Below are 20,197 nucleotides of genomic sequence, written 5' to 3'. Positions count from 1 at the left end.
CTGATTATACTGTAGCGAATTCGAGGGGGACAACGCAACAACAGAAACTGCCGCGGCCGGGAAGCGAACCCGTATCGCCCGCACCGCAGGAGACGTCGCTAACCGCTAGACTAAAGGGTCAGACCCGCCAGGCAGCCAGCGGCCACCGTGTCTGCTTATCCATGCACGTTACAACAGCTTGGCTAGTCGATTACCTATCACCTCGACCCGTAACAATAAGGGACCTCTGGTCTGGGTTGGAAAACAGCGAATTTATCTCTGCTATAAGTCAACATGGTGGTTGTAAATCTCCTGTCAGATTGTCGGTGACGACTTCTTCCGTTGGTCAGTTATTATTCAGGCACCAGCCAACCAGTCGATATCGCAACTGATCTGGAAGTGAGAGCGTCTCACAACTAAGGGCTGTGTCGGAAAATAAATGTCTTCCCAAATTCTGGCATATCATGCTACAAATACAGCAACAGTCAAGGTATCGGAAATTGCAAGTGACAATGACGTTCTGCATTAAGCTCCATTCATTTCAGTGAGCGCTGCCCACCCAGCGTCCGGCCTGAGAGGCCTCAGGCGCCAAGCTTGGAACAGCGAGTCAAGTGACTCCATGAGGCCCAAAAAGACCTTTCCCATAGAGACACACTGTAAAAGAGAAGACTGCAAGACATAAGAATTCCGAGCACTGCAAAAGTCCAAAAACTTTGAATGACCCAGTTTTTACTCATCAGCTCCCCCCCCTTTTTTTTAAGTAAGCCTCTTTTCATTGTGGACGCTAATGTAGTACACGCTATGCATGCATGCCGTGCAGTAGATGTGCTTCACACAAGACTTTCCACTTCCGTTGTTTCTAAAGGCAGCCTGGATACAATGGATGTGGTTATTCTGGCAGGCCCCCAACAAAGACTTTTACATGTTATCTTCCAGGTCTACCTCAGCCCACACGTCGATCGATGGCTGACATAGTAACAGCAATGGAGGCTTTTTTGTTTTGCTTCATTTTATCTGCTGTTGAAATAGGTCACTGGCAAGCTAACGTTAACCGAGGCTGCTGCTGTTAGTTAGACTAGCTACATGTAACGTCAAATTGGCATTCACCCACAGTTGCAACATACATTTTATACTCACATTTCCACCGCATCAGTCGATGGGCTATGCTCATGTGCTTTTCTGTTATCTTGCATCGCTGCAGATGGACCTAACTCCAAAATCTTCATTATCGTCATCATTTTCTGCCTTTTCTCCCGTATTGCGGAGAGGGACCTTGAACATAACTTTGGCAAACGACGCAAAAGTAAAAATAACAAATTATTATTCGGCCTTCATGACCTTATTTTTACTAGAGGGCAAAACTATATAATTAATCTGACCCTTATTCTTGCTAAATACTGTAAACATAAAATGAAATGGTTAAAATGCCCCGTCTGTAGTGTTTTTAAGGTCAGATTTTGAAACAAGTTCCTCTGGTATATATATATATATATATATATATATATATATATATATATATATATATATATTTTAATGCTTTTGTCATTCATTGTTACTTTTTGTTCTATTTTGAATGTGCACTGTGAATTGAAACAGCTTAATAAAAAAAAACCAAAAAACTATATCCAGGATGAAATGGTCTCTTCAACTGATGAAAAAAAATCTTATATTGAAAGTAGCTATAGACTGATTTTACCGCTCTGAAGCAAAAAGTCTTTATTTGCATGTTTGTGATATGAGAGACGTTTGGATTTTCTGAGATGGCCTGCAGCTATGGGCCAATGGGAGCTGTGATTCCAACAAAAAAACAACTTTTAATTTCAATAAATAGCTCTATTTTAACAAACCTTCATACTGTCTGTAAACATGAAAATTTCTGTGAGGTATGTTTTCTTTCCTTTTGAAAACACTGGCCCTTGAAAATATTGACAACCAGTGAGGGAAATCTAAGAAGAACCTTGACTGTGTGCAGACTGAGTGAGCACAGCTTTGCTATTGAAAAGGGGAGACACAGGAAGACCTGCTCCCTGCAGAGCAAAGGCTGTGCTGCCATTGCACCCTCATCATCATCATCATCATCATCATCATCATCATCATCATCATCACTGCAGCCTCAGTGAGCCTGAAACAGAGCTACACTTCCTCCCCACATGTGGAACATATAAACATGTTAGAGAAGCACATTTTAAACTATTCCAACTAATAACAAAAGGTTTTCTAAACCTACCAGATGAAGACAAACTACCAGTTCTACTAGGGGAAGACCCAAAGAGCTGTAAGGTAGCAGCAGGCTATGTTGCTGACTGCCATAAAGTGAGGCACAGTCAGTGTAAGTTAGCAGCAGGCTATGTTGTTGCCTGCCATAAAGTGAGGCACCGTGAGTGTAAGTTAGCAGCAGTCTATGTTGCTGCCTGCCATAAAGTGAGGCACCGTGAGTGTACGTTAGCAGCAGTCTTTGTTGCTGCCTGCCATAAAGTGAGGCACCGTGAGTGTAAGGTAGCAGCAGTCTATGTTGCTGCCTGCCATAAAGTGAGGCACAGTGAGTGACAGTCCCTTGACACACGTTGTTGCTGCTATATTCGATGACAATATAGTCTTTTGTTATGTACCGTTTGTTTGTTGTGCTATGTTTCTTTGTTGTGTGTGTTTGTTTTCAACAATGTTTTCCAATTGAAGTTTAGCTTGTTCCAATGTTTGGACGCTTGCTTTGGCAAATATGTACGTCGTTACGTCATGCCAATAAAGCCATTTGAATTTGAATTTGAGAGCGACGCCGCAAACTCCAACAAACATCCCACCACTAGATGGCGACAGAGGATCAGAGATTCAGTTGTATGCGGGCAGCCATTGGTGCAAAATGTGCCTCATCGAGAGGCCGCAAGGTGGTTTAAAGGGGTCACGAGATCCGAGGAAGAATCAGCAGAAACATTTATAATATTTTATTCTGTCGGCATGTAAGAAATTATTGTGATTTTTTTTAATGAAGCAAATCTCACGTCTCTGTTTATCCCGCTGTTTGTCAACCGGAAGACCATCTGGTGAATTAGGACCGGATGAGACGTCGGGAGTCTCGGTTTCCGGAATCTCTCTTTCTTTCTTTTTTTTAATAAAATTCTTTTTATTTTTTATTCAATATCAGAAATACAAACTACATATAACAGTAAAATGGATAAAAACAAACAAATAAACAGCGACAGGGGTCACAAACAACGTTTGACACAGTTATAATAATGAAGGGGTGCAGTAAAAAACATAAAAAACATTTAAAAAAATTATACATATATATATATATATATATATATATATATATATATATATATATATATATAAAAAATGATATTAATATGTTAAATTTGGAGCATGAATTTGAGGTTTTCACAGCTTCTCTATTGCATGACGTGGATCCTGTTTTAATGTAGGACTCTGCTTTCTTTTCAAAGGTACAAAAGGAGGGTACATTTTTAAACACCTCACACGGATATAAAACTTGGCCGGCAACATTACGGGGTTACACAGAATATATTCATTTCCCAATTCTCCTCTATAATGAGTCAAAAACCAAACAAGACGGCCGGTTGCCCGGGATCTCGCGTGAGGTCCGCCTGCAGACGACGCACATCCGGGCTCACGATGCGCGTGAATTCCGAACCGTCTCCCAAACATCCGCCAGCAGAAACACAGGCCCGTACAACACGTGGTCCGGGGAGGAGAAGGGCGCCAGAGGAGCAGAGAGTCATCGTGATGCTGTTCTCCTTTCCTTACAGCTAAAACGAGGAGGTGGCACACGACCACCTCCCCCAAACACCTCCCCCTCCCCCCAGCGTTTAAACCGATAGACGGGCAGAGTCTTGAAGAACTGGGGTCAACTCCCTGAATCTGCACAGCGTCCCATTTACACGTCACAGACACCACCGACTAGGGCAATGTGAAGGAAACCATCTCCTGTGTTAGTCTGCAGCTCTGTGGACACGTGTGCACGTCTGTCCACGTGTCTGTTCTTAGGCTTCCTCAGGACTGTTATTCACACACACCAAGCCAAGGAGAAGATGGTCTATTCCGTTTTACTGTAACATGGTACTTATCACTTGTTCTTCAGGTCCCAGTTTGTGATTTACAGCAGTGGTTCTCCACCTTTTTTGGGGTCCTGGACCCCCTGCGTATTGTTGATCTACCCTGAGGACCCCTCCACCTGATCTTGGGGGAGGGGGTTGCAATTTGATAGAAACAGTAGAAACTGCATTTTAAATTGCATTATAGCATTTATTCACTCTTTGGGGCAAAAATAAGAGCTTTCAGTTGTAACTTAGATATAGTTAACAAAACAGAATTCTTATGCAGTAACTTTCAGATATATGTAACAAAACAGAATATGTATTCAGTAACTTTCAGATATATGTAACAAAACAGAATATGTATTCAGTAACTTTCAGATATATGTAAAAACACAGAATATGTATTCAGTAACTTTCAGATATATGTAACGAAACAGAATATGTATTCAGTAACTTTCAGATATATGTAACGAAACAGAATATGTATTCAGTAACTTTCAGATATATGTAACAAAACAGAACATGTATTCAGTAACTTTCAGATATATGTAACAAAACAGAACATGTATTCAGTAACTTTCAGATATATGTAACAAAACAGAATATGTATTCAGTAACTTTCAGATATATGTAACAAAACAGAATATGTATTCAGTAACTTTCAGATATATGTAACAAAACAGAATTCTTATGCAGTAACTTTCAGATATATGTAACAAAACAGAATTCTTATGCAGTAACTTTCAGATATATGTAACAAAACAGAATATGTATTCAGTAACTTTCAGATATATGTAACAAAACAGAATATGTATTCAGTAACTTTCAGATATATGTAACAAAACAGAATTCTTATGCAGTAACTTTCAGATATATGTAACAACACAGAATATGTATTCAGTAACTTTCAGATATATGTAACAAAACAGAATTCTTATGCAGTAACTTTCAGATATATGTAACAAAACAGAATTCTTATGCAGTAACTTTCAGATATATGTAACAAAACAGAATATGTATTCAGTAACTTTCAGATATATGTAACAAAACAGAATATGTATTCAGTAACTTTCAGATATATGTAACAAAACAGAATTCTTATGCAGTAACTTTCAGATATATGTAACAACACAGAATATGTATTCAGTAACTTTCAGATATATGTAACAAAACAGAATATGTATTCAGTAACTTTCAGATATATGTAACAAAACAGAATTTTTATGCAGTAACTTTTAACAATGCAAACGGGAGCGAGATCTCATTAAAATACAATAAATTACCCTTGTGAAACAGATGTAATTAGAGAAAAAAGTCCTGTTACCCTTTATAGTTTAGGTAGATAAAGGTCTCAGTCACATTTGAGTAAAATAATCCTATTTCTATAAATGTCATAGGATCTTTTTTTTAAAGATATTTTATTTTCACGGACCCCTTGCAATTACACCACGGACCACTAGGGGTCCGCGGACCCCCGGTTGAGAAACACTGATTTACGTGATCATATAAAAGGGAGCTATAGTCACGTAATGTAAGAGTTGAGGTATAGACCGACAATAATAATTTTGCATATGGGTGCGTTGGTCTTAAAAACCACCAGCAACACGAATTTCCCCTCCGGAATGAATAAAGTATTCTGGTTCTGGTTCTGGTTCTGATTCTGGATTCCAGCACCTTGTATTAGGAGACCCGTCAATCAAGAATTATACCTTTAAATCCAAATAAGAGAAGATGGGAAATACACGTGTTATTGATACAACAAGTCGCTGATCCTTTTCGATGACCAGTTTACCGTTTTACAACTTATTTGGCGAGGCGAGTGAAAAAGCAAAGCTTTCTGTTTCGACCCATGCAGTTCCCATGTGCGGCCTGTAGGGGGCTACGGCGTCCACAAACACGATATTTATAAAGCAGCCGAAAGTAGTTGTAGCAGATTTATAAAGAGAACCACAACAGGGCAGCTTCTCCTGAACTATATATATATATATACGTTTTCTAAAATAAATCTTTTCGTTTGTCATCACGTCCGTTTTTCAGTTAATCGCACAAACCAGTCATTTCCAGCCTGGAGGCCATTGGAGCGGTTCAGAGTGGTAAAGTGCCTTGCTTAAGGGCACGTACATTCCAAACGTTGCCATTGTCGGTGTGGCTGACGACCCCCTGCTCTCTAACACTTCCTCTCTCTCTCTCTTTCTTTCTCACAAACACTCGTCCTGTCTCCCCCCCCCCCCCCCCACACACACACTATCCCTTACAAAAATATACTAATAGTATACTTATTTTGAACAAAAAATCAGTATACTTTCAGCTTACTTTTTAAGTACTTATCAGAGATATACTAAAATTACACTTAACTATATTTAAAAGTATACTACTAGTACATATACTTGAACTTTACTTAATAGATTAAACTTCAAGTATACATTTTTTTGTAAGGGTAGTCCATCTATCTATCTATCTATCTATCTATCTATCTATCTATCTATCTATCTATCTATCTATCTATCTATCTATCTATCTATCTATCTATCTATCTATCTATCTATCTATCTATCTATCTATCTATCTATCTATCAGATTCTCAGCATTTAAAGGCTATTCACGCTGGCCTTTCTATTGGCTGCGTGGACTCTGGTCATCCAGTTTCTCGTCTCCAACTCTCGCGGGACTTCCGGTAACGTAGCTCTATGGTGTCCTGCAGCGCACATATCAGGTTGCTTTGCAAACGCCCCTTAGAGAACCGAAAGGAATAATAGTAACTTGCTCTTAGGCACAACAGATTTAACACAGCGGCCCTTATTACCCGGTAAACAGAGCATGGCAGGTGCAGGCACATTTTAATGTGTTATTTGTTTATGTTTTCACAAGTTAAGGACTTGTCTCGGCCTGATGGTGCGGCCGCATCTCGTGGTGTAGCCAGACTGCTGTTGGTCTCGCTGACCGCCTGGTTGTGGGTGCTCCTCCACGGCTTCAGGTTGCGGGTGCTCCTCCACGGCTTCAGGTTGCGGGTGCTCCTCCACGGCTTCAGGTTGTGGGTGCTCCTCCACGGCTTCAGGTTGTGGGTGCTCCTCCACGGCTTCAGGTTGCGGGTGCTCCTCCACGGCTTCAGGTTGTGGGTGCTCCTCCACGGCTTCAGGCTGCGGGTGCTCCTCCACGGCTTTAGGCCGCGGGTGCTCCTCCACGGCTTCAGGTTGTGGGTGCTCCTCCACGGCTTCAGGCTGTGGGTGCTCCTCCACGGCTTCAGGCTGCGGGTGCTCCTCCACGGCTTCAGGTTGCGGGTGCTCCACGGCTTCCGGCTGTGGGTGCTCCTCCACGGCTTCCGGCTGTGGGTGCTCCTCCACGGCTTCCGGCTGTGGGTGCTCCTCCACGGCTTCCGGCTGTGGGTGCTCCTCCACGGCTTCAGGCCGTGGGTGCTCCTCCACGGCTTCAGGCTGTGGGTGCTCCTCCATGGCTTCCGGCTGCGGGTGCTCCTCCACGGCTTCCGGTTGTGGGTGCTCCACGGCTTCAGGTTGTGGGTGCTCCTCCACGGCTTCAGGTTGTGGGTGCTCCTCCACGGCTTCAGGCCGTGGGTGCTCCTCCACGGCTTCAGGTTGTGGGTGCTCCACGGCTTCCGGCTGTGGGTGCTCCTCCACGGCTTCAGGTTGTGGGTGCTGTGTGAGGCTGTGGGTGCTCCTCCACGGCTTCCGGCTGTGGGTGCTCCTCCACGGCTTCAGGCTGTGGGTGCTGTGTGAGGCTGTGGGTGCTCCTCCACGGCTTCAGGTTGTGGGTGCTGTGTGAGGCTGTGGGTGCTGTGTGTTGCTGGTGTTTGGCTCTGTCTGCTGGACACTTGCGGGGCTTGACTTCTCCTCGCTGTCACGGAGGTGCCAGCGGTTGCGTCGGGGTGTCTGTCCTCCTCTTGTGTGTAGGTGGCGGTGACGCCTCTGCGTGTCTGCGGGCCGTGTTACCGTTGCAGGTTTCCAGGATCCGTCCTCCTGTCTGAAGCGGACGTGAGAGCCTGCAGGTAGGCGAGGCAACGGTCTGGTAGATCTGGTGCAACAACACTGGTGGCGGTGCGGGCACAACGGCTTCGGAGGTGTGACTTGTGGCTGCAGCTGCTTTGCGGTTGTAGCAGGAATGAAAATACCTGCATCTATTTGTATGAAGTTCGTCAAAATATTCCATTTATATTCATAAGGGAACTAGAAGAACCCCGCTACAATGTAGCGGTTTGGTTATCCACCCGTCTAAATCTCCCCCCTCTTCATCCTGCCGGCTAACCGCCTTCCCCCTGCCCCTAAACCCCACCCCCCCACTCCAACTCCCTCCCCCCAAATGCTCAGAATCATCTGAAATGCCGAGAAAAGTGGTTTTTAGCCATTTTTAGAACATGCATATTTTGCATAATTATGCATAATTATTTTAATTTTCTGCTATTTTTCTGGTCCTCTCTGGAACAATACCTACCACCTCCAAAAAAAAAATGAGGATCATAAGTGCATTTTTGCAAAAAAGCATATATTTTGCGTAATGCCAAAACATTTCTAAGTCCCAGAATTTTTTTTATATAGGTGAAAAAAATCAAAGATGCTCAGAATCATTTGAAAGGCCGAGAAATGTGGTTTTTAGCCATTTTTAGATAAATGCATATTTTGCATATTTATGCATAATTAATTATGCATAATTTTTATTTTCTGCTATTTTTTATAGGTGCCCCCGATCATCCTCAATAACCTCCAAAAGGAATCAAGGCCCCAAGTGCTTTAGTTCGGCCGTTTATAGACTCTCACACAGACACACACCACACACCAGACACACATTGTGACAATACAAGAGTAGACAACGCTTAACGCGATATTGCTTTGTGTCGCGTTGCAATGATGCCCCCTTCTGGTGTGACCTGGCTATTACTGGTTGGTTCGAGTTGGCCGTCTTTGTTGCAGTCGTCCCCTTTCCGCCATGACTGCGGCGAAGGCGGTACGTCAAAATATAATATGTCATAATCTGCTTACAAGTTTCGTCTGACAGCAAAGTGCTTTATGAATTTACGTAGATCACACCGCGTAGAGGTCAGACAGCTGTGGATGTTTGTTTTGCTCATTTCTAATATTGATGCTCGCTGAACACGTTCGAAATGCCGGCTAATGCTAATGCTAGCTAGTGTAACCGGTTATTTTTTTGTCCGGTGCGGGATTCGATACGGGGTGTATTGCACCACAAGGCGACGTCACTAACCGCTGGGCTAAAGGGTCAGACCCGTTAGCTAGCTAGGGGCTAACGTGTCTTATTAGTATCGAATCCCGCACCGGGCGAAAAAATAACCGGTTACACTAATATTGATGTTAGCTGAACACGTTCGAAATGCCGGCTAATGCTAATGCTAGCTAATGTAAACTACTAATAAGACCCGGGTCTGACCCTTTAGCCGAGCGGTTAGTGACGTCGCCTTGTGGTGCGGTACACCCCGTATCGAATCCCGCACCGGGCAAGAAAATAACCGGTTACACTAATATTGATGCTAGCTGAACACGTTCGAAATGCCGGCTAATGCTAACGCTAGCTAATGAGGTGCGAACAAACTTCTGTTTAGTTTTCACGTACAGGAGCCGGAGTACTGTACCTAAGGCAAAGAACTGGACCAACCGTTGTTTTGATTCATTGCCAGGTACGTTTCTTGCGTATTTTCTGCCGTGTAATACATTTTGTATTTTGTTCTTTGCATGCTAGCATGTTAGCGGTCTTCGCAGATACGCCCGGACCCGACGCATCTGCGAAGACCAGACTGAAGAGATGCCGGATGAACCCCTCTTCTGTGGAGCAACTTCAGCATGGTGTGTTTGGTGGACTTTTGTGACAGTGTGTCGGCCGCCGGTCCGGGGCGATGGAGGATGTGGACGTCACACATTTGCAGCTGTGATCTCACCCTTTGTAAACGTGGTGGCGCTGCCGCCAGTGGCTTCCTCAGTATCGCTTCCAATGACTTGTGGTCAGATTCCGCGACCACTCCCCGACCGTACAGGTACTCGTGGAAACGCTTGTAGCCGAAGAGTGCTGCGTACAGCTCTTTTGCCATTTGAGCGTATTTCTCTTATGTGCTGCTGCTCAGTGACTTGGATGCATAAGCAGTGGGTTTGCTGGCCCTGGAGCATGACAGCGCCGAGGCCACATTTTGAAGCATCGAAATGTACTTGGAGTCTCGGCTCTTTCTGTGGGTCAAAGTATGCAAGCACTGGGTGATGTGTTATCAGTTCTTTTATCTGTTTGAATGCTCTGTCATGCTTTTCATCCCATGTGAACTCACTGTCTTGTGTCAGCAGCTGTCGCAGTGGTGCATTTACCTCAGAGGGCTGTGGTGCAGATCTGGCCAGATATGGTTGATCATCCTGAGTATGGTTTCCAGTTCAGCCTGGCTCTGAGGTGGTTGCATCTCTTGAGCTGCCTTCACTTTAAGTGGGTCTGGTTTGATGCCCTGATGTGAGAGCTTGTGTCCAAAATAGCTGACCTCTGTCACACATATACGACATTTGTCGGGGTTCGGCCTTACCCCTCTTTCTCTCGTGCACTTGAGCATGGCTCCGAGGTTGCCGTCATGTTCTTTTTTGGTTTTTCCAAAAACCAGGATGTCATCAACTATGGCAGCTACACCATCAAGTCCTTCCATATGTCTCTGGAACTCATCTTGGGCTGAGCCAATCCCCGAAGGGCAACCTGAGAAACCTGTATCTGCCAAATGCTGTGTTGAATGTTGCCAGTAGTGATGATTCGGTGCTCAGTTTTGTGGCCCAGTAGCCTGATCTAACGTCTAGAATGCTGACATATTGGGCTCTGGCGAGTTTTGTGCTGACGTCATCTAGTGTGGGAAGAGGGTAGTGTGGTCTTTGGATTGCCTTGCTGAGGTCTCTGGGGTCTAGGCATACTCTTAGCTTGCCTGTTTGGGGCTTTTCCACGACCACCATGCATTTACCCATTCTGTGGATTCTGTTACCTTGCAGATGATGTTGTTTTCCTCCATCTTGTCAAGCTCTTGCTTCAGCCGGCTCCGTAGTGCGATGGGGATCCTGGGTATACGACAGGTGTTGCATCTGGGTTAACACGGAGGTTACACTCTCCTGGGAACTCTCTTATGCCCTGGAAAACATCTGCGTACTCCTTTAGTGTGACTGTGGGTCGTTGTCTGGTGACTGTGAGTCATTGTCTGGTGGTTTGTCGTTTCCTTCAGTCACTGCCAGTACTAATTTGATCAAGTCCATGTCTAAACAAGCTCTCAGTCCTAAGATGGGCAGGGCTTTAGTGTCAACACTGTAGAACTCGAGCATCACCGTTCGAAACGACAACCCACCAGACAATGTCCTTGTGCTGACATTTCAACTGACACTTGCCTCTCACTGTGTCTTTCATCTCCGTAAGTGGTGAGCTTATGTGTGGCTGGTTTTATGGCAGTGTTATTGAACAGTGTCAAACATGTTTTCTGGGAGGGCACTGATTTGTGCTCCAGTGTCTATTTTGAATTTCACTTCCTGATCTGATGTGCCAACTTTAATTTCGGCGTAAGCCGCTCGTTGCTTTTGTCCGTGTTTTCGGTTGTGAGGCCGTCGGCGTACAGTTCCTCCTGCTCCTCTGCGTCGTCCTCTCTGGTGCTGTGTACATTTCTCTTGTGAGATTTTGTCTGTGCAGGGAATTTAGTTTTGCATGCTTTTGCAAAATGATTTAGTTTTTTTGTATTTTATGCATTGTTTCCCCATAACTAGGCAGACGTCTTTTGTGCCGCGTGAGCCTCCACATCTTTTGCATACCTTATTTGCTGCATTAAACTCCATTGGTCTCGCAGATTTGCTGCTGTCTTGCCAATTTGTTTCTGGTCTTTTGTTTACTGCATAGAGTGTCATGGTTGTTGTGGTCTCTGCTGCCGACCATTTCTTTCAGCTGCATCTGTGCTAACTCATGTGAGCGGGCTATGTCTACAGCCTTATCCAGCGTCAGCTCTGCACCCTGGCTGAGCAGCTTCCCGTGCACACGGGGGGGAGTTAGTGGCAAACACAATGCGATCTCTGACCATTTTGTCACTGTTTGAGTAACCACAGTCTTTGACTGACAATTTTAGCTCGGTTACCAAGTGTTCAAATGTCTCACTGTTTCCTTGCATTTTTTTCTCATGGAAGCAATATCTGGCATGATTCCATGACAAATGCTCACAAGACCAATGCTCACAACACTAAAAGAAAAAGAGACACATGCTCACAAATTGTTTTATAATCTATATTTAAAATGATAGTATACAGATATACAAATATGAAATATGTTTAAAATCTCTTGATTAGGTCACTGGGATCCCTATTACATGCTTAGACCTATGTGATATTTCTTGTGACATGCAACAGACTGTTCAATGGAATATTTTTCCATGAATAAAGGCTAATTAAGATGATGTATTACCAAACAGTAATTGATAGTCTCATCAAGCATGTGATCCCTCTCACATGCTCAGGCCTATGTGATATGTCTTATGTGACATGCAGCAGAATGTTCAGTTGACTTTTTGAAAAATAAAGATTGTAAAACAATTTGTGAGCATTTGTCTCTTTTTCTATTAGTATTGTGAGCACTTGTCTTGTGAGCATTTGTCTTGTGAGCATTTGTCTGCACACCATCTGGCATATATCGGGTTAGACTTGGGAGTGAGGTATTCTGTGTACTTATCGTAGTATGTCTTTAGCGTCTTAGCTTCATCCTCTGTAAGCGTCCAGGTGTTGTACACATCTCTTCCCCTTTTTCCCCGATCCACAAAAGAAGATAACTGCATTTCTGTGAGAAAGGCCTTGTTAAGAAGAGGAGTTTAGTTTGGTCCCCCGCTAGTATTGTGCACTCTTGAGTTTACTGGTAAGGTGGCCCTTTGAGAGCTACAGAGACTTTCCGGTTCTGACCAGAGGATTTCCAACCGGTTCTAACCAGCTTGTCCCAGTCCGCCTGTCCGCTAGTGAGCTACAGTTGGCCTCTCTTCCACTTTGGGGAAATTGTGTGTCAATGACAGATGTGAGTAGAGTGTTCATGTCTTCATTTGTGCCTCTTTCATTTACTGCAACTTACTTTGGAAGTATCTACTCATATATTTTCGTAGTTAGTTAGTTAGTGTAGATAGCGGGACCGAAAACTAAAGCACTTATGATCCTAATTCTTTTTGGAGGTGGTAGGTATTGTCTCAGAGAGTAAGGGGAAAATCCCAGAAAATTAAAATTATGCATAATTATGCATAAATATGCAAAATATGCATTTATCTAAAAATGGCTAAAACCCACTTTTCTCGGCATTTCAGATGATTCTGAGCATCTTTGATTTTTTCACCTATATAAAAAATATTCTGGGACTTAGAAATGTTTTGGCATTATGCAAAATATATGCATTTTTGCAAAAAGGCACTTATGATCCTCATTTTTTTTGGAGGTGGTAGGTATTGTTCCAGAGAGGACCAGAAAAATAGCAGAAAATTAAAATGATTATGCATAATTATGCATAATTATGCAAAACATGCATTTTCAAAAAATGGCTTAAAACCGCTTTTCTCGGAATTTCAGATGATTCTGAGCATTTGGGGGGAGGGAGTTGGAGTGGGGGGGGGTTAGGGGCAGGGGGAAGGCGGTTAGCTGGCAGGATGAAGAGGGGGGAGATTTAGACGGGTGGAGAACCAAACCGCTACATTGTAGTGGGGTTCTTCTAGTGTTTATATAAATCCGTTTTCTGTTGCTGTCGTTCCTCTCTGCTAGTGAGATGCTGTTAGCTGTGCCCTGCTGGCTAGCTTAGTTGGGCGTTAGCTGTGCTTCGTCCGCCGCCGGGCCTCACGCCGACGCATATGTTGTGTTATGTTTATGTGTATGTGTGTGGCTTGTGATTGCTCGTGTGTTATTATTGTTTATTAATATATATGTTGTATCGTATTTCCCTGTAGACAACCACATTCTTCAAATAAGCATCCTCAAACTGAAGCTCCGCCTCCGTAATGCTCTAAGTCACACAGCCTTACACCCTGTTTACACTTGGTTTTACAATGAGTTTTTTTGGGATCGGATCGCAGGTGGACGGCGCTAAATACAAGTGTAAACCACCACCAAAACCTTTTGTGGACCGGTTACTCAGACCCCTTGCCGAGGTGGTCTGGGACGCATTTGACCGCATATCTGTTGCAGTGTAAACGCTAATGCGTCCTGATGCGTCCCCGAGAAGGACGTAACAGGAAAATACGTCATCAATGCAGGATGTGGTGGTTGTTTTGGTAACAGCGCGCCAACTTTTGAAAAGATGGAGAGAGGGGAGAGTGTAGGTGGTTGGGGTACAAGTGAAACGAGACGCCTGACCTCCATATGGGCAGAAGAATCAGTCCTGCCAGTCTCAACAGTTGGAACAGTCCGTACATGTATATTGGTGCTTGAAACATCTTCAAACATTAATTATTGTTTTCACAGCTAGTCGACAAATCTGGCGCTTGACTGAGGCCCTTTGACCTTGTAGCGGAAGTGACGCAGACGTAACGAAATCTTCTTCGTCTTCTTCTCCGGAGTAAGGAAATCTGATCACAAGTGGTCAGCAGGACACGTTTGGAGATGCATGATAGACACAGGCGTAAACAGCGATGTGCCTCGCTGTCCACTTGTGATCCGATCGCCCAAAACGCATTTTAAAACCAAGTGTAAACAGGTTGAGAGTGTTCGCCAGCTCTATTCAGTGCATCTGTAGAGGCTCTAGATCTCTGTTATAATTTCTGTTGTTCGTGTTTCTCACGCAGGGAGGCCCATGAACATCAGCTCTGTACGCTGCCGGAATCGCCGCCATGCTTCGGGTAAGTTCGGTGAATCCCAGTCCATCCTGGGTGCTGGAGCGCCGCACGTGTCCATTTCTTTATCGGTTGGTGGGTATATGACTCTCTACTCTGACACCATGCTCTCTCGACGCTTAACATTTATTCATCCATCTTGTGTCTCCAACTCTCACGGGACTTCTGGTAACCCAGGTCTAATGCACTTATCAGTCTGGCTTTGCAAATGAGTATGTGGCGGTACAGCGTCCTGATGACTCCTAGTTTGTGCTCCAGTGGATGATGAGAGTCAAACCTTGAGTGCTGATCAGTATGTGTTTGTTTATGGTAAACATCAACAATCAAATGTCTCCCATCACCAATTGCAGTTTCACAGTCTAACAAGGCTAACCTGTCATGTTCCACATCCTCCCTGGTGAACTCGATGTGGTGTCCACAGAGTTAATGTGGTCGGTGAAACGTGCTACATCCTGAGATTTAATTTTAACCCACGTGTCGTTCACAAATCTGAACCAATGGCTAGGTGGTGTCCCTGCACAGGACATCAGAGCCCTCTTTTCCACTTCCTCCATGTACAAGTTGGCCACTACAGGTGAGACTGACTACTTGAAGCTGTGTCTGCAATCCATGTACTTCACATACAGGGGGCAGTACTATAGGCAGAGGCACGGGTGTGCTATGGGTTCTCCAGTCTCGCCTGTTGTGGCCAACTTGTATATGGAGGAAGTGGAAAAGAGGGCTCTGATGTCCTGTGCAGGGACACCACCTAGCCATTGGTTCAGAGTTGTGGACGACACCAGGGTTAAAATGAAATCCCAGGACGTAGCCCGTTTCACCGGCCACATTAATATGAGCAGGAGAATATTTCACGCATTTTGTGTCGTTTATCTGTCACGTAAAGGCCTAAATTCTGACGTCAACTTACGTGCCTCGCCTCACCTCGTCCATCCCGTAAGCTCTCGAGGAGTCGTCGGGGGCACCGCTGTTGAATCCTCAGCCAGTCCTCGCCATCTCTTGTCCGTCCTCAACTGCCCTCTGTAAGCTGGCAAAGTCAAGGCCCGCCCGCTCTCTCTTACATAACCATCGCTTCTTCTGTGCCCGTCTTCGCCCGCCCCTCACCGTGCCTTGCAGGACGGTCTTGGCAAGGCAACCCTAACCCTAACCCTAACCCTAGCCCTAGCCCTAACCCTAGCCCTAACCCTAACCCTAGCCCTAACCCTAGCCCTAACCCTAACCCTAACCCTAACCCCGGGCTTCTCGAGATGTGACCATAATCCTTCGTCTCACCTCTTCATGCGTAAACGAGCTTATGTGCATGCACTGGTTATACCGGAAATAATGGAAGCCCCCCCCCCCCCCCCACACACACACACACACACACATTGTGAGGCATCTGGCTGGTTGTCTGGCAGCATCACGTACGTAAACCTACACGCGCAAACTCCCATACGTGCACAAACACGCACACAGACCGCTACACATTCCTCAGCTGTCTGGACCGTAAACAGGCGCTGCATCTTCCGCGCTGCGCCCTGTTGGTGGTGTTGTGTTTGTGTGTGTTCACGGCGAGGTGTTTTTCTTTTATTTGCGTGCCCCGTGTGGGCGACTTTTTCTCTGTGTGTGCATGTGTGTTGCCGTCGTGCAGCCTTTTATATTCCAAGTATGACACCCTGTCTCCCTGACAGGCTCTCTGAGAGATATCAAACAACTCCTCTATACCTGCCTACGTGTACACACACACAGACGCACACACACACACACACACACACACAGTCCACCTCTGTCTCAGCTCTGCCGCTCGACAAGCTAATTTGGCCAATTACATACAGGTGTGATGCTAATTCCCCCTAGCTCACAGCTAGCTCCTGAAGGAGGTAAAAATAACATAATTACACACATCTGCCCCCAGGCTGGCTCTCCGCCCGCGTCGCTGGCAGGAAGAAAAACAGTGCAAAAAAAAAGAAAAGAAGAGAGTTGGGGTTGAATAATGGAGCGGGAGACAATGGGTGGCGGGGCTGAGGGTGGTGGTGGTGGTGGTGGGGGGGGGGGTACAGGAATCTAAGCTACACCTATCGCTGCTTTCGCTTCTCTTTGTTCGCTGCTTTCAAAAGACTTTTTCAGCGATTTGTGGCAATTTCCTGGCAGCCAGTTTCCCTTCCGCCGGCTAATTACGCGAGAGGCTGTGAAGAGGCGGCCCGGTGGGGCGTGCGCAGCATCGACAGATGTGGTGCTGTTTTTCTGCCCAGTGTGTGTCTGTTCGTGTGCGTGCGCGTGTGTGTGTGTGTGTGTGTGTGTGTACAACTTGTCGATGCTGTGCTCAAACACAGTGCCGACAGTCAAAACAAATAGAAGGGTTGGGTTTGTACCGGCCCCTCCACCTCCCTGGGGCCGCAGGGGTAACCGGGCACTACTTTTTGTCCGCCGGGGCGAAATACCACATTTCCTGGCCCGTGTTTCACTACTGATACCTGGTGTTATTACAACACATACACGCACAACTGAAAATGCGCGCACAACTCTGCGCACAAAAAATAAGTTACGATAAGCTCCACCTAAGACGACCGTGTGCGTCATGTCAGTGTTTATGACGTGTGTTGGTGGCGTCACTTCCTCGGTGGAGTTCGTTGCTCTGGCCTAGAAACGCACGAGCGCCCTCCAGTGGAGAGAAATAGTCTCGACTTGATGTGTGATTATGTCCCAACATGTCTGGTTACAGATGCACCATGACCACCACCGAGGCCTTGCAGGATTTACAGGCGTTGGACAGCGGCCATTTTAAATTGTTTGAAAAATAGTATTAAAGTTGTTAAAATGTTAATTTTGGTGTCAGCTAGTTTCATAACAGACACACTGACACATGCAATGCATTAATATCTCAGTTGGGTATTTATCTTGACACAATATAGAGTTTAAAAACACCGGCGGTCAAAATGACCGCCCACGGTCGTTCTCGTAGTTTTTAAGTTCTGGTCGTTGTTGGGTTGTGGTATTTTCAGTTCTTTTTTACATTTCCCGTTTTATAGGCCTCGTTACGTTTGTTAGATTAGCAATATGTGTTTTCCGTTTTGTTTTTCAGGTCATATCGACCATGTCGCCCTGAAGTTTAAATTGTTTAAGAGTAGGATTATAGTTGGTAAAATGTTAATTTTGGTGTCAGCTAGTTTCATAACAGACATACTGACACATGTAATGCATTAATATCCCAACTGGGTATTTATCTTGGTAGAATGTAGAGTTTAAAAACCGCCAGTCATTTTGAACCCAGACAGCATCCGGATGTGGGCCACTTCAGGGAGTGATGCAGCACTGATGGCCTTCTTCTGGCCCTGACCAAATGGAGGTGAGCCTGAAGTGGCCCACATGTATAACAGCAAATATGGCCCAAAGATGCCAAATCAAATTTGGGCCTTTTTTTTGGCAAAGACGCGGTGCTCTGGGCAACATGTGATCTGGATGTGGACCTGAAGTGGCCCCGTGTGGTAAATGGTGAATATGGCCCAAATATCACAACACAAATATGGCCACCTTTGGCAAATATGTGGCACATGCGGCATTGCTACGGCTTGGTTCTGGCCCAGATCTGGGAAACAGGAGCGGACCGCCCGAGTGCCATCATTCCACACAGTATGTGGGCCGGATGAAGGCGTCGGGTGTGGGACGGGTCCGGGCCACAGCAGTCTTGCTATCAGGGACCGCCCATGGTTGTTTTAGGTAGGAGTGGAATCCCGGTCGTCCCATTGATGCACTCATGTTTGTGGCATGTAGCATGTAGCATGTAGCATGTAGCTGTGTAGCCATGTGGGTATACAGATGTGAATATGTAAATATAAATGGAGGTAAACCTGTATTTATTGTGCAGGCTGTGGCGAGACGCATGATAAAGGTTCTGTTTGGTTGGTTCGGATTACTGACCCCCTTCATGAAGAGGGCGTACACATAACTCTTTGTGAAGGTGGAGTAGCGCCGTCACGGCGAAGAAAAAAGGAAGTCGGCGGTCTCCGTGGTAACCTCCATATGTACATGACGGGTGTCAGATGATGCCTGTTTCCGCCTTACATTCTCACGCGGACGGGTCTGTCAGTGTACCGGGGGCCCCGCTGAGACCCCACAGTTCAAACCCACATCCACAGACAAGGCTCTCGGCCTCCTAACGTGTCTGTGGTTTGCCTCTTCGTCGGCAGGAGCATCCGGTTGTGATCCTGAGAGGAGACTGGTGGAGATCTCGCAGGTCACTGCTTTGCTCCTCGTTCATTTTAAAAGTCTGTTCCTGTGGTGGACCCCCGAGTCGCGTGGACCGGTCCCTCTCACACCGTCGCCCCCGACTGTTGGGGCCACAGCAGCGCCGCTTTGCCGGGAGACGACCAGCCATCGTTAACTTCTCCCACCTCAGATGAGGCCGAGGCAAATCTGAGCACCATCCACCAAGCCCCCCCCCTCTCCCCCCCTCCCTCTCTCTGACCACTGAAGGTCTGCCCTGTAAGAAGTGTGGAGACTTGATTATCAGCCCAAGTCAGTGAGCTGTGATCCTGTGGCCCCTCGTCAGGATGGACGAACAACACACACACACACACACACACACACACACACACACACACACACACACAGACACACACACTCCCCCATGCATCTGTGTGTCTCTCGCCACCATCTCAAATTAAATGACTGAATATACCATTGACCCAGTGTGTGTGTGTGTGTGTGTGTGTGTGTGTGTGTGTGTGTGTGTGTGTGTGTGTGTGTGTGTCTGTGTGTTAAACTATAGCCACTACTTCTGTACAGTGTGGCTCCTTTCCTTTTGCTGCTAGAGTGAAATTGCTGTCTGCATGTCACTGGGTCCACACACACACACACACACACACACACACACACACACACACTTCACCCCCATGCATCTGTGTGTCTGCCCCACACAAGACCGGACTAATTATCAGCTCTGGACTCCTCTCACCTGCCCCCCCACGCCCCCCCCCCCCCCTCTGGCCGACAAAACGAAAATTGCCTTGTCCAGCGAGTGATAAGACCTGCCTGCTAATCAAACAGGAGACCCATACCACCCCCCCCTCCTCTCTCCTCTCTCTCTCTCCTCTCTCTCTCTCCTCTCTCTCTCTCCTCTCTCTCTCGCTCCATATGTCCATCCTTTTCGGTTTCCCACTGAATAAATTCACATCCACACCATTTCACTCTCCGCTCCAAACTCACCTCCGGGTCGCGTCAGCGGGCGGAGTAGGCTGACAGGTGTGTGTGTGTGTGTGTGTGTGTGTGTGTGTGTGTGTTTTTCTGTAATGCAGCTCAGAAACCACAAGAGTAATGGCCATGTGATATACATCTTCTCATTCTATCGCTTCCCTTGCTCCCTGCCATTCCGCGTCCTAGCAACACAGCTTCC

The sequence above is a fragment of the Lampris incognitus genome, chromosome 16 (genome assembly GCF_029633865.1).
Source record: "Lampris incognitus isolate fLamInc1 chromosome 16, fLamInc1.hap2, whole genome shotgun sequence".
Classification (NCBI taxonomy): Eukaryota; Metazoa; Chordata; class Actinopteri; order Lampriformes; family Lampridae; genus Lampris; species Lampris incognitus.
This window is presented reverse-complemented; position numbering follows the sequence as displayed.